Source organism: Pteropus alecto, unplaced genomic scaffold (genome assembly GCF_000325575.1).
Source record: "Pteropus alecto unplaced genomic scaffold, ASM32557v1 scaffold7, whole genome shotgun sequence".
Lineage (NCBI taxonomy): Eukaryota > Metazoa > Chordata > Mammalia > Chiroptera > Pteropodidae > Pteropus > Pteropus alecto.
Window position 1 is genome coordinate 4,357,181 of NW_006494614.1, and position 14,320 is coordinate 4,371,500.

Consider the following 14,320-nt stretch of genomic DNA (forward strand, 5'->3'; position numbering starts at 1 on the left):
TTCATAATATAGGAGAATCAAACAAAAATTATTTTCTATGACTTTCTTTTAAAAATATGTTTTTAAGTATGAGAAATAAACCTTTTCTATTCTGGTAATACATAAATCATTTTAGAAACTGTTCAATAAAATGAAGAGTGTGCTTTATTTGAAAGGTGGCCAATATGAAATGATAGATGCATTCTTTATCGAATGGCATCTATAAAGTAGTGTTTTAAATCCATGACTTACATAAATGACAACTCCAGTTAAACAAATTAGTTAGAAAGACCTTTCAGCCATTCAACTAATAGTAATAAATAAGATTTCATAATCAATCACATAATTCTTTCCTGAGAATAAGCCAAGTCTAACCATATAATAATATATTGGCTTTCATTGTCCTGGCATTAATGGATTATTATAGATTCTGTTGTTTTATAAACTTCAAATTCATATTATACCTTGTATTATACATGTTTTGGGGGTGACTATTTTCATTATAATCATAATGTAAGTTCACTGAGAGCAACCACTGTGTCTTACTTACATTTATTCTCTATTAATGCCCAACCCTAGCAATGCCCAACGGTCACTGGGCGACCTTGAAAAATGTCTCAGATAAAACTGATGATAATTAAAAAAAATTTCTACTTTATTAAAAGTGATGTTGGCTCAAGACCAGGAAAATAAATGAAAACACCTTCAATTTTGGAATTTCCTGTTGGGAGAATCATTCTGATTCCCTAAGTGACTAGAAGCGCCCTTCAAACATTCTTTCCTTGGTTTTGGAGAATGCTCTAGAGACTCTTTCTTTTCCTCTGAACTGGTAGGCCAAGTTAAAGGATAACAAATGTCCTATCTCTTTGTAAGTTTACCAGGAGTTTTGAAGATGGAGGTGTAGAGGAGGTATTTGCTATCTCTTCGGACCTTTTTAATTCTGTTTTCACTGCAGCCTTTAGACACCTACTGGGCCTGCAGAGGGCTGGGGAGGGGAGGGATAGACCTCTGAAAGGAGACATGCTCTAAGGCCCTTCACAGAGCTGGGTGGGGGGACGTATGCCAGGCACTTGTGTGAAGCCCCGCAGCTTGCCATTAAGGTCTGGTCAGGAGGCATATGTACCCCTTGTCATATGCATGAAATTTTCTATCAGTCTCCAAATTCTTAAGTCTCAGTTGATTATTTTCATGATTTTTTGAGACAGCTCGCAGTGACACTTTATAAAACCACTCCATTATCAGCAACCCATTAGGAATTTTACATAACATCTAAATACATATACTGTAAAAAACAAAACAAAACAAAAAAACAAAAAAAACATGACATTATATTCTGCCTTGCATGGAGGAATATTGTGAATTATCTCCATCAATGGTGCTTTAGAGCAAATGAGATAATAAATATCAAAATACCTTAAAAACTATTATGAGTTACACAAACATAAACATTGCCGAGGAGAAAAGTACCCAGAAATTAAAGTAATGGTAGATAGAAAATGACAAAATTTTTAAAAAATATGTAATTTGTTATCCTAAAATGTTGTACATTTGGCACTGATCAAAACCAAATTTGGCTTCTCGTCAACTGACATTTAACTTAAATCACCGAGAGTCTCTCTTGAAGAAATCACTATACAGTGTGATGAAAGGATAGAAAGGTAGTGAGATTTACTTTACACCAGGGTATAGCCTTTGGTACCTTTTGCATTTTGTACCAAATGCACAAGTGCCCTATTTTTCAAATTAAATGAAACCAATACAAATCAGCAGATGAACTTTATTTCCTCCGAATTTCTTGTTTCTGATCATAGCGCATGAGAACTGGAAAAGATATATCAGTTTCAACTCATTTTACAGAGACGGAAACTAAATTCCCAAGAGGTTATTCATCAACTAGTATTCCTTTCCAGAAAAAAATTAGGAAAAATAGAATATATCTTCTAAATAAAATTTTGTAAATACTTAATAGAAAATACCCACATTGCTAACCAAAATGAATTTTAACAAGCTTCTTTTTAGGCTAGGTTACTAGTTTGAAATGAGTGACTTATTTAGGACCAGATCATTACACAGAAATGAAAGAGATTTTCTTTAAGAATGGCCAAAATTGTACGCCAGTTTGGTCACTCATTTAAACAACCTTACATTTACCATAATTTTGGTAATTTTACACAATTCGTTTATCAGCTTTGCTCTGTGTGACCTCATTTTCTCAAGGAGAAAGAACTGATTCTTTAATTAGTCTTTAATTAATTAGTGGCATAACCTGTCTTTTCTGTAATAGTTTACTAAAAAAACATAAATCTCAACCATTAGGATAAGGAGAATGAAAGGAAAGAGATAGGAGGGGGAAGCACAGAAGAGAAGAATTTCGGGAAAATCAGGAAAAGGACTCCCCTACGAATACAAAGATATTTAGAGATAATGCCTCCTAGTGCTGCAGTCATTTTGGTATTTTTTCCTTTGTTATAAGAGCACGCTTCTGATCCAGGCCCATTTTCACAGAACCACTAAATCTAGGAGCTCGGGGGAATTTTTGAAATTCTCTAGTTTGTTTCTCTCATCTAACAAGTGACAAAAATGAGTTTAGAAAGGCAAATTGAAGTGTTTCTTTCCTTTTTCTTTAAGCTGACAAAGTGGTTAGTAAAAAAGCTTCAACCAGATTTCAGATTTCCAGGCTCTGAACAGAAGCCATTCGTTGATGTTGTTTTCATATATAAATGTGCAAAAAGCTTGTATAGAATGACAGCTTAGGTTCCTGCTATGACTTTTCAAAAAAAGAAAGAAAGAAAGAAAGAAAGATGAAAACCCTCTCCTTATTTGTACTCTGGCACTACAGGTTTTAATTGCTGACCAGGTTACAGCCTCATAGGCATAAATAAACCGGTTCCTTCCGTGTCTGAAACCAAGCTACCACTTGCTGTACAAAATGAACCAATTATCTTTAGAAGCAAGCACATGTCCCCTGCAACATTTAAGGCAACTCAATTTCTATTAGTTTTTGTTTCTTATAGTTATTATTGGTTTACTGTGGAATTGGAAAGAAAAGCCATAAACCACATTTGGCTTTATTTTCTGCATCTACCTAAAACATGAGGCAGTGATGTGTGTGCACGTGTGGTGTGTATGTCTGTGTGTATGTAAGTATGTGTATGTGTGCTGTGTCCAAGAGGCGGGTGTTTGGGTTGAGGTTGAAGAGAGGTGGAAGTAGATGTTAACTAGTTTTCCCAGTATTTATGCTTGAAGCCAAATAATCATGTTCTTACCAGAATGTGATTTAAAAAGATACAAGGCAGAACTACATCCTGTACTTTGGTGATAACACTTATCATAATACCAAGCTACTTTCTTGACAGTTTAAAATTTGTTGGTGATGGAGGGGGTGACCATTTAAACCATCACATGGTGATATTTAAAACCAACTTCAATTTAATTTTTATCTGTTCTCAGTCTCAGAGATTTAGACAAAGTTGGCTCTCAGCATCCGTCGAAGGAAAATGATTGCAGCTAGGGTACACACAGCTTTCACTCAGCAGTTGTGGGTTTATATAGCTTTGGAAATACAATGTGTTGATTTAAGTTGTTGATGCTAATTCTGTGTATAAAGTAAAGGGGAAATCTGTTATCGTTCTCTCGGAAACCAAACGTTCACAGTAAGTTGACAAATATTTGTTATGATTTAGTGTTATTTTCATTTTCTCTAAGCATTACTCAGTGTGTGAATATTTAAGGCAAGCGAACGTGTCACATAGACAGAGCAACGAGACCTTTTTTGCCTTGTTCAGGGCTGTGTCCCTGGCACCTAAGACAGAGCCTGGCACAAATGGAGGTTAAATGAATGCAGGAAGGAAGAAGTCAGATGTTTGGTGATAGAATACTGAAAGTTTAGAGCCAAACAGACTTTCCCCTTCTATTTTATAAATAGAGGTCAACCCAAAGTCTTTAAATGACTTGTCTTTGACACACTGCTTTCTGTGACTCCCCACTCCCCACCATAATCCAAGCTTTTTAGGAGAGCATTTCGGACCTTTCACAATCGAGCATTTATTTGCTTTGGTCTGGCTTTTATACTTTAAAACTCAACAATATTAAGCAGCCAACTCTCTGACACAGTGTACTTTAGTTCCATAGGTTTCACAAAGAGCTCTTGAATGCTAATTTGGTCCATCCACAGAGCTCGGCAGGTAAGACCAGTTCTCTACCCATGAAAAGCTTCCATGATGGTATAAGAGGTAGACTCACAAATACTTTCTTTAGTCCATCACTCTTCCATCAGATTAGGACCCTGGCTATAAGTTCTCATGGCCCTTGGTACTTCAGCACTCACAGTACACATTAGCCCCAAACATCTTTCCTCATCAACAATAAGCTTCCGGCAAGACGGGTGCTATGTTCCCACCAGACTGCTGGTCTCTAGCGTTTACAGCATACACTGAGCACTCAGTAAATATTGTGGATGGAAAAAAAGGGAAAAAAGGAAAAAGGACACGTGGCAATGCTTGGACATATGCACAAGGTGCTCTGGAAATTTGAGGAAATTTCTAGAAAACTTCAGGTAAAGCTTCTTCTGGAGCAGTAACTTGAAGACTGAAGAAAAGCTATCCTCTAAAAACAGGTGGGGGAAGGTTCTTAAGCAGCAGGGATGCTGAAGAGTTGTGGAGGTGGAGAAATAACATGCCAAGGGGTATGGAGCACATCTAGAGAGCACTGTTACAACTGTTGTAGAGCACAAACCTGGATGCAGCATTTCATTTATGCTTGGAAAATAGGTCATATATGAAACACAATATTTTTACATGTCAGAGCTTTCAAAACTCAACTATACATTGCTATGAAAAAACTAGCTCACTGTTTTCTTCTTGGCCAACCGAAGATCACACTGTAAAAGTAGGTCTGTGATATACGTTATAAAAATATATCCTTTACTAAAAAATCTCTTTTATTTGGTAATTTTTTTCTTTGCACATTTAAACAAATATTTACAGTTTCTTTTTTGCAAAGTTCTGTACATAAAAGTAAATATACAGAAACAACCCTCAGTAATCCTCGCTGGCGGGCTCACCGTTTACAAGGAAGACTTACACTGATTACTTAAATTTATGAAAAAAAATGGGAATGCTTTTTTAAATTAAAAATTATGTGACAGAACCTCTCACTCCCCCAGGTTTCTGTACTTGTCATTTAAGAGAATTTCTCTCTTTCGAAGGTATTGGGGATAAAATGTCCCTCCCTTAGGCTCACTTGAGCCTACTTCACTTGAGGGGTACCATAACTGCTAAGTAACTAGACAAAGGGACCCTCTCAAGGGTAACCAACTCTCCCCCTCACTCCAGTAGAAATTGCCAATGCACAGGCCCACACTCTGCTCCTCTCCCTGAAGGGAGCCTACTGTAGATGTCGAGCCCTTGCAAGAGTCCAAGTTCCCTACGCCCACTGGGAATAAGCTCAATTCAAGCTGAGTGGGGGTAGTCTTTGGAAAAAGCTTTGTTTTCCAATCCAGCTTTAACAACAATAAAATTGATATGACGCCTATGACTATTTTGCAATTATCTTAGAATCCTGAAAGGAGAGGCACATGATTAAGTGACTTCTCTAAGTTCCCAGACCTGGGACTTGAGCTTCAGCCAATTTGGCACGAAAAGTATGATTCATGGACCGGTATTATCAGCATCATCTGGGAGCTTCTTAGAAATGCGAATCCTCAGGCACTAACCCAGATCTACAGAACCAGAATATGCATTTTAACAAAGACCTCTGCTGACTCCTGAGCACCTTCAAATTTGAGGAGATCTGCTATAATCCACTATACTTTTTCTCTTTAACCTCAATAAGGAATCTGAATATTATTTTAAGGCCAGTGGAGAGCCAGGAAAATGTCTGAAGTAAGAGAGTGGTAAAATCAAATTTGTTTTTAGATCAATTTTTTTAGGTCAATGACTCTGGCTTCAGTATGGGGAATGCAGAAGAAGAAGGCAATTTTGGAGGCAAGGAGACTGGTGAGAGACTCTTGCTAACCAAGTAAAAGAAGATGGCAGTCTGAAATAGGGTGGTGGCAATGACTGACCAAGGAGAGAAGTAGGTGAATGTATAAGGTAGTGCTGACAGAATGGAGATTCTTTGGGTATGTGATCAAGGAAAAAAAGGAGTTAGTTCACCCCAAGTTTCTGGCTTGCGCAGCTGGTTGCATCATGGTGTCATTTACTGTACATGAGTTTATTTGGGAGAAGCAGGGTGGGCAACAGGAAAGGGAAATAATGAATTTACTTTTAGATTAAAATGATAAAATTTGAGAGAACTGTGGGACAGCCAAGTAGAGCTATAAAGCCGAGACCAAAGAGATGGGGCAGGGAAACCATGTAAATTACTTGGGCATTTTGAAAAGGGTCTCACGGCAAACTCTACGTCAAAATTTTTGCCTGACTTGTCTTTGATGTTTCTCCCCTCTCTCCCATTGTATTCACTGAGTCCAAACCTACTCTGGGCAGTCCTGTACTTGGCAGACAATTGGATATATAGATCTGTAGCTTAGAAAAAGTATCTTAGCCAGAAATAAAGATTTTGGATCTATAAGCATATGGAATAGATATTAATTAAAGCAATGAAATTGCCCAGAAAGAGAAAAGGAATCTAGGATATAGGAGAGAAGTAAAACAGTCTGAGAATAGTGGTCTTAGAAGTAAGAGGAAAACCAGGAGTTTGATATCATGGAAATCCTGGTAAAGAGTATTTCAAGATGGGGAAAGAGGAGAATAGGGTAAAATGCTTTTGAGACATCAAGGAGATAGAGAATGAGAAATATCTGCTGGATTTAGCAATGCACTAGTGATTGATAACTTCAGTGAGTGCTAGGGAACACTGATGAGGACTAAAGCCAGAGTGTGAGAGATTGAGAAGGGCAGGCTAAGGAAGTGGAGGTACTTAATAGAGTGTAGGTAATTCTTTTAAAAGATTGACCTTTGAAACTGATTGATCTATGAAATGAGGGCAACTGGAGGAGCCCAAGGATAAAGAAGCTTTTCAAGACGGGGAATTTGAACATATTTAAATACTGATGGAAGGAGCCAATAAAGACAGAAAGATTAAAATCTGTGATCTATATAGTGAAAGGTATAAGATAATAGGCATTAATTTAGCTCTTCCTTTTTATGTTACAATCTACCAACAGGTCGCTACGGGGATTCTGAAGGATGGCCAGAGAAACAGGAAGATCTCACTGCAGTCATCCTTTCCACGTTCTGGGATCTTTAAAGGCTTAATCGTATCACCTTTCCATTCTAAGCGTTGCTTCCGTAAAAGGAACTGTTCTGCTCCTTGAATCTTCTACTTTTATTTCTGTGACACATTTCCCAGAACAAGGCCACCACGAATTAACTGAGCAGCTGATTTGGATATAAACCCTTAAATGTCATCTTTAGCTAAATCCCTTGCCTTAACCTCACCTACCTTTAGGTGAGGACAGTTTAGAAAAACAGTTGAGGCATATTTCCACCCTAAGCCTTTAGAAGATTTAGTGAACCGGGTTCCAGGCTATGTCTGAAGCTGAGGTTTCATGGAGAATAGTGAGGACCCCAGAGAATACTCAAGGGTAGATTTCAGGAGTCTCTCAATGTCATCAAAAAACTATTTGCAATGGACTTTTCTTCCGAGAAGAGGATCCATTGAGTCTATGAAATTAAGAGGATCTGTGATCCCTAAATACTCTGATGTGCAGATAGATAAATGCTCAAGCTGATCATTTTGGAGGGATTTAAGACGTGGCAGGAAGGAGCCCTCCTTTTTCCTATCCTTCTCTTCATAGTTCCTTTCAGGGTACCAAAAGGTAAGAAAGAAAAATGGCGACAACTAGAGAGGAAAAAGACAATTACAAGAACATGGAAATGCAAGTTTGTTTAACTGATGTCTGATTCAGAACTTCTCATGTGAACCCAAGTATTTGGTTTTCAATTCTAAAGAGATCATGTTTCCTAGATTGAAAACATAAAAAAAAACCAAACACACAAAAAACAAATCAAGTTTTCTCCAACGTGTTCTAGAAAACCACTTATTTTAGGTATTATAGTAGAAAGTTACTAGGCTTGTCTAAGGAACTCAAATTAATCTAGCTTTACTCAAAATATTGTTGGTAAGTATAATAAAAATAAGGGCTAAACTTGTCAGTGAGGTGATGTTACATTAAAATACAAATCTGCTCCTCTTGTTTAGGTAGAACAGTCCCAGAATTGGCAACTAATGATAACGTGTGGGAATAAATAGAACAAGTGTAGAAAACAGACATCAGAGTTTACCTTCCCCATCAAGCCATTTGGATTATGGCTTTAGGCATATATCATAACAAATATGTTAAGAAATCTCTTGTGTGATACATGTGTTTGCAATATTTGTGTTATATTTTAATCCATATACTTTGCTAATAAAAATGCTAGACTTTCTACATGACAATATTGTAGATGTGAAATGAAAGCAAAAATGCCTTGAGGATTTTCTTGCATTTAATTTATAAGAATTACAGATTTTATTAATTATTCTTTTTAGTTTTCACAGTTCTGGAGCCCAAATTGACAGCTGAGAAGTTGCATTTGATTTTCAAATGGATGACAGACACCAAAGACGGTCTGACTAAAATAGTGAGGGAGAAAGCATAAACATATGGGACTGATGCTTGTACTTAAGTTTAACGCTCTCTCTGTTTCAAGGAGCAATGCTTTAGATTCATGTAGTGTATTCATAGGCCAGACACACAGACCACAGACATTTTAATCTTAGAATATCAATGATTATGAATCGTCTCTATGCCTGCTTCTGGAAAGTAAGCAGTTTTTTTTTTTTTTTTCCTTGAAAATAGCAGGCATCTCACTAACTCACTTAAAATCTGTAAATGACTTCCAATTGTGCTATAGATATATAAATCCAGCCATAAAATGCCCTTGGTGATAAAGTTAGTCATTCAAATATATTAAACCAAAGAAAACCCCAGAATCTCACCACCCCCTCTTATGACAATGAAGCTATACCCCCATGAATACAGCCTATTTTCAGAACTTAGGAGGCAGCTCCAAAGAGTTATTTGGTCACTATGTTGCCTCCACACATATATCATCAAAATGAAAAATCTAAAAAGCCCAGAATATAAAGTTTGATAACTGTTGGATCAAATGACTTTAAAAAGTTTCTAAGAAACTTCAAGATCTATACTTACTTGCCAAATGTAATTTTTCTCTTAAGCAGTCACTAGAAAGTTTATAAGACTCTCTTTCAGTTAAAATAAATTAAAGGAGCCAAAATACTATGTAAAAACACATAGGAAACATTAAAGAAAACAAAACTTACTTTTTCTTAAAGCCGCTTCTTCCTGTAATTTAAACAGTATGAAAGGAGACTGTATGATGATTTCTTTTTCCTTTAACACATTCATATGTCAACTCCAAAAGGAACAGAATGAGCCACCAGAGCTATCTGAGGGGCCCTCCTAATTGCAGCTTTTTCAACTTTGTAGAATAAAATAGGAGAGTTAGTTGGTCTCCTCCAAGTCTTGTGACATGTGCACATAGCTGACTCCTACTGGGTTGAAAAAACACTTCTTGTCAATTTTACTGAAGACTGTGAGGAACAAGTTCTCTGCAGGACATCCTTAAAGGGCAATCCTGTCAGGATTAGTATTTGAAATATCTGGATAAGTTCCAAAAAGTTTAAACTGCAGACTACACCCACAGATACATACACTTGAGAAATTCCCACTACCTAGGCTAAATTAAGGGCACATTTAAATTAAAATTTTTTTTAAAGGATAATGAATTTTCTGTTTCCTTGATTAGTCTGTTTTTGTTGTTGTTGTTGTTGTTTTCTTTGTTTTCTGGTGAATATCAGAACCCTTCTTTTAGGTCAGAAATGAATGAACTACAGAGATTTTCTGTTAAACTATCTGGAAAGAGATGAGGCCCCATTTCTTACCTGCAGTTTTTGATAGCTTGAGAGATGACCTTTGGGTTGTGGCCTCTATCACTGCCTTCTTGGGAAATTTGGGAACTTTGAGCCTTGGATTTGACTCAAGTAACTCAAGATTGTTACCTGCTTCCTGCACCTGCCATGTGGACTGAGCAGTCCTTGCTCCTGTGTATTTCTCTATGAGCTGACAGCAATTGTTATGTCATATTCATGGCTGTATGACTTCATTTAAGCACAGACTCATCTAGTCTTTTGAAATTTTCAATTTAAAACATGAAAAGTAACTAGAGATTTCAAAAGTTGGATCTACAGAAATGTTTGAGTATTTAACTAATCCCAAACAGGAATTCTTAGTGGGTCAAACTGATTCACAAAGCAAGTGATATTTGCTCCTAGAATCTCTCTTTGAGGCTATTTCTTTGGTTTGTAAGGTGGAGTGAGAGAGGAAATGTTCTGTCTTAACTCCATTTGTTCCCAGACCAAACTCAAACTGTTCTTATTCTAAGTGCTAAAGGAATGATATATTAATATTTTCTGAGGTCAAACTCAAGTGTATACAATAAAAAAAGTTGACTAGGGAAATGCAAAGCCAACCAACTCTATGTTTTACTGTTCACCTGACTTTGATAATTAAGATATTATGAAAATGAAAACATGGTGACTAGCATGAACAAATTGATTCAGTGAAAGGACACAAGTACATTCAATTAGTAAAATAGATTTTAATCCTCATGATGCCAGTGCTAGACAGGCATTAATTTTCTCCTTTTATAAGTGAGGAAGTGGAGTCCGGGAGATAAAAAATTGCCTAAGTCCCCATCTAGTTATGGGGCTATTACTCTTTTTGTTTACATTTATGTTTCCTGATAGGCTAATCTACATTCACTGATTCAACTTCTGATCCTCTTCCCTCTTCAACCCACTGCAATCTATCTTCCACTTGAAGAACTCCACCAAAAAATGCTTCATTAAGCTCATAAAAGATCTTAATTAGCACCCCAAAAGAGCACTGTCTTTAATCTTACCAGAAATTTCTCATCTTTAGCCATTTCAATAATTTTTTTTTTAAATTCTCTTTTCTTTTGAAAATTCTTTTCCTTGGTTCACTAAGCTACACTCTTGATTTCCTCCTTGGTCTTGGATCCTCTGCCTTCTCTCCCTTTATTCACCTCATCCTTTTCTAGAGCTTCAGACAGTCTTAACAGGAGTTAAGACAGAACATTTCCTCTCCCTGAGAATGCTTCTTCTTACACTCTCCATGGAGTGTAACAACAGTTAACAATTATATATTATGACTCCCAAGCTAATATTACTTTCTATTCTCAACTGATATTACTCTCTAAGGTCCTAAACCTGTATCCTGTTGTCTGTTGGCCATTGTTGTCTAGAGTTCCCCAGGTATCTCAAACACATATAAAGCTCTTCATCTTCTCCACATTCCAAACCTGTTAGTCCACTGTATTTCCCATCTCAGGGCTTGGCACAATCATCCAACTGGTCAACTCAGATTCCTACCTTTCCTCACTTATTCTCCACCATTCATCCCTAACTTCTGTTGGTTCTACTTTTATTAGCTCTCAAATTTCTCATCACCCTGCATTTCCTCACTTGGATTGTTGTATCAATCATTGAACAATAGGTTGCCTTGGTCTGGTGCCCTTCTATCATTTCTCTTTATCACTATAAAACAATATTTATTTAAAAATGTTTGTCAAATTATAAAATACATGCTGCTTGCAGAAAATCTGGAATAAGAACTGAAAAAGATTTTAACAATTTAAGATGACTTTCATTCCAAGAGATAGCCATAGCCCAAATCTTCATCCAACTCTCTTCAGATATTATGTATGCATGTATACAACTATACAAGAAAATGTTTCTGTAAATGTTTTTATGCAAATTTGATAGTTACATATTAAATTAAAAAACCAAGACCACATTGCATATAACTCTGTATCTTTTTTACTTAATATACTGTGATTTGCTAAATCAAGTAAATATTTTTAAGGTGGTTGTGAATAATGGCTGCAATATAATGAAATACATTATAGGCTAGTGCTCCCTCTCTCTCTCTGATTTGTTTTCTTCAACACCAAAAGTTACCTTGAGCATTTATAATGTATGAATCACAAAGACTTAGATTTAAGAGGGAAAGAAGGAAAAAATATAGAACACTCGTTTTATGTTCATTTACATTTATCAGATACTATTTAAACAAATATATTTTATATTCTGTGTCATGCCTTCAAGCAGTTATCTAAACTGTAAGTCTATATAATAGGTTAAAGGCTACATTTTAGGTGAGTAAAGAGAAGCTCGGTAGGAAAACAATTTGATAAAGTGCTTTCTCTTCTTTACATTGAATAACAAGAAACAAGAGTAAACCTTTGGCACCTTTGTCTTAGCTTCACTAGTCAGATAGGGGGTTTTTCTTGGTGGACTAACATTTGAATAAACATAATTATTTCAGGGCCTAGCAGAGTGCCACCTTTCTATGCAAGATCTGTTGTCCATGTTTCTCTTCTACTAAAGGCTGGGGAAAAGACCTCTCTACACATTTTTAAGTCCACATTTTACTCTTCAGAAAGGGGATACATTATTTCACAAGTATATACATTTTAAAAGATTTTGGTTAATTGTCAAACTGCCTTCCAGAATGGGTGACCTTTCTAAAAGACAAGTCTAATCACCTTATTTCATTGGTTAATGGAATCTTTAAGCCTCTCTTAAAGGATAATGTTTAAATCTTTCAGGATAATGTTTAAATTTTTTAGTTTAGTGTAAAAGGTATTTCATGATTCCCCTCTGGTCTCTCCAACTTCATCTTACACTACTTTCCCAAACCATTTATTTCTCATACTTTAGGGTTTTTCAAATGTCTCATTTCATATTAACTCATACCTTAGTACTTCTGAACCTTCTTTCCTCTTTCCAGAAATGCCTGCTTCCTTTTCCCTATTTTCGCCAGGGTAGTGTTGTTTTTCCTTCGGGACTCATTTCAGGTCATCTCTAGTCTGCTCAATTCCCCACCCAGCTGTGCAAGGCAGTTTGACTTTCATTTCTTCTTCCACAAATTCCTGATTACTTCTCTCAAAATACTACCTGTATTAAACTATAATTGTTGAATTTTGCCATTTTTATGAAAGCAAGGCATATTTTTAAGATTTACATTAGTTCTCCCAATAGCTGTCATACAGGATCCAGATTGTTGAATCAAGCATTTAAATTCCCTATCCTCCCTTTCTTCCATTACACCACAACATAATCCCTTCCTTCCTGCTCTTAAAATACATATCCAGGTTAAGTTTTATTACTAATCACTGAAGAGAAATAGATGTTAAATAGAAGGAGGCCTGGTAAAACAAATATGACACAACACTGAGAACTCATAAAAATTTAATATGTTTAGTTATTCCATTTTTCATGATGTAAATGGAATAAACACTGTGATTCTGAAAGCCTGAAAGTCAGGGTCTCGTTCTTAGATGGTTTGGAAGAAGTGTCTCCTGAGTTCTATTTATTCTTTTGTTTTGCTTAGGGTGACCTTCATGGTAGAGCAATTTGTATGACTTTGAGGGCTATTTTAATAGCCACTTTAGTAGTGCTCCCAGATTTCTGTGGAAAATGAATCTTCTAGAGGTTATGTTTTTATTTATTCTTCCATATACACTGGGGTAAAGGAATCATTGGTATGAGTCAAATAAAGCAAACCTTCCATCGTTCCCACTCCCTGTCCAACTCACATTTTCTTGATAGAAAAAAATCCCATTTGACCCTGGGTTGAATGGCATTTTTGAGGAAGAAATGAACTGTTTGTTCCTTCCCAACCTACAGTATGGACTATATATACTTCAGATACTAAAGTACATTCTCTGAAAGGTTCGCGACGGTTCTACATTCAGGTTAAACAACTTCTACATTTATTGTTTTAATTTAGCAGTAAGGCCTTTTGAAAAAATACATTGTGATTTTGATAAGATATGCCATTCTTCATCGAATCTTTCTGATGGCCAGAAGTGGGTTTCCTTGATTTTTCAAAAACACATGGTCTAGAGATGAAACACATGAACATGAATACCCAGGCATGTTATTCAAGTATCTCTATTGTATCTGCAATAGAAGGAAGAAGCAGATAAGAGTATAACTGTACATTTGCTGCAATTGAGCTAAATGAAAATGTTTACTAAGGTGAAATGGTTTATGAATGGCAAACTTTCATGAAATGAAACACACCGAAGACTATGGAACTATTTTCATGTAAGAAAAATAGAGTAAAATGTTCAGAGTTAAGAATTAAAAGTGTAAAAACGTAACCCATAGATCAATTAATCCTAGTAATAATTAAAATAATGGAAGCTTCAAAGTACCAGAAACTTTATTGAAACAAGAGGCAACTTTA

At 36.1% G+C, this 14,320-nt stretch overlaps 1 protein-coding gene across 2 annotated transcripts in view; it reads right to left on the reverse strand.

Annotated features, from left to right (window-relative positions):
* FHL5 (four and a half LIM domains 5) overlaps positions 1-10,066 on the reverse strand; it is a 28,807-nt gene extending 18,741 nt beyond the window's left edge. The window contains exon 1 of one of the 2 annotated variants that reach the window (XM_006926288.1): positions 9,928-10,066. The gene's annotated coding sequence lies outside the window, so the exon portion shown is untranslated. Of the gene's footprint in view, positions 1-9,306; positions 9,480-9,927 lie in introns of those variants that run through there. The other variant, XM_006926289.1, reaches the window with a different exon arrangement.
* Between the last annotated feature and the right edge of the window lie 4,254 nt (positions 10,067-14,320).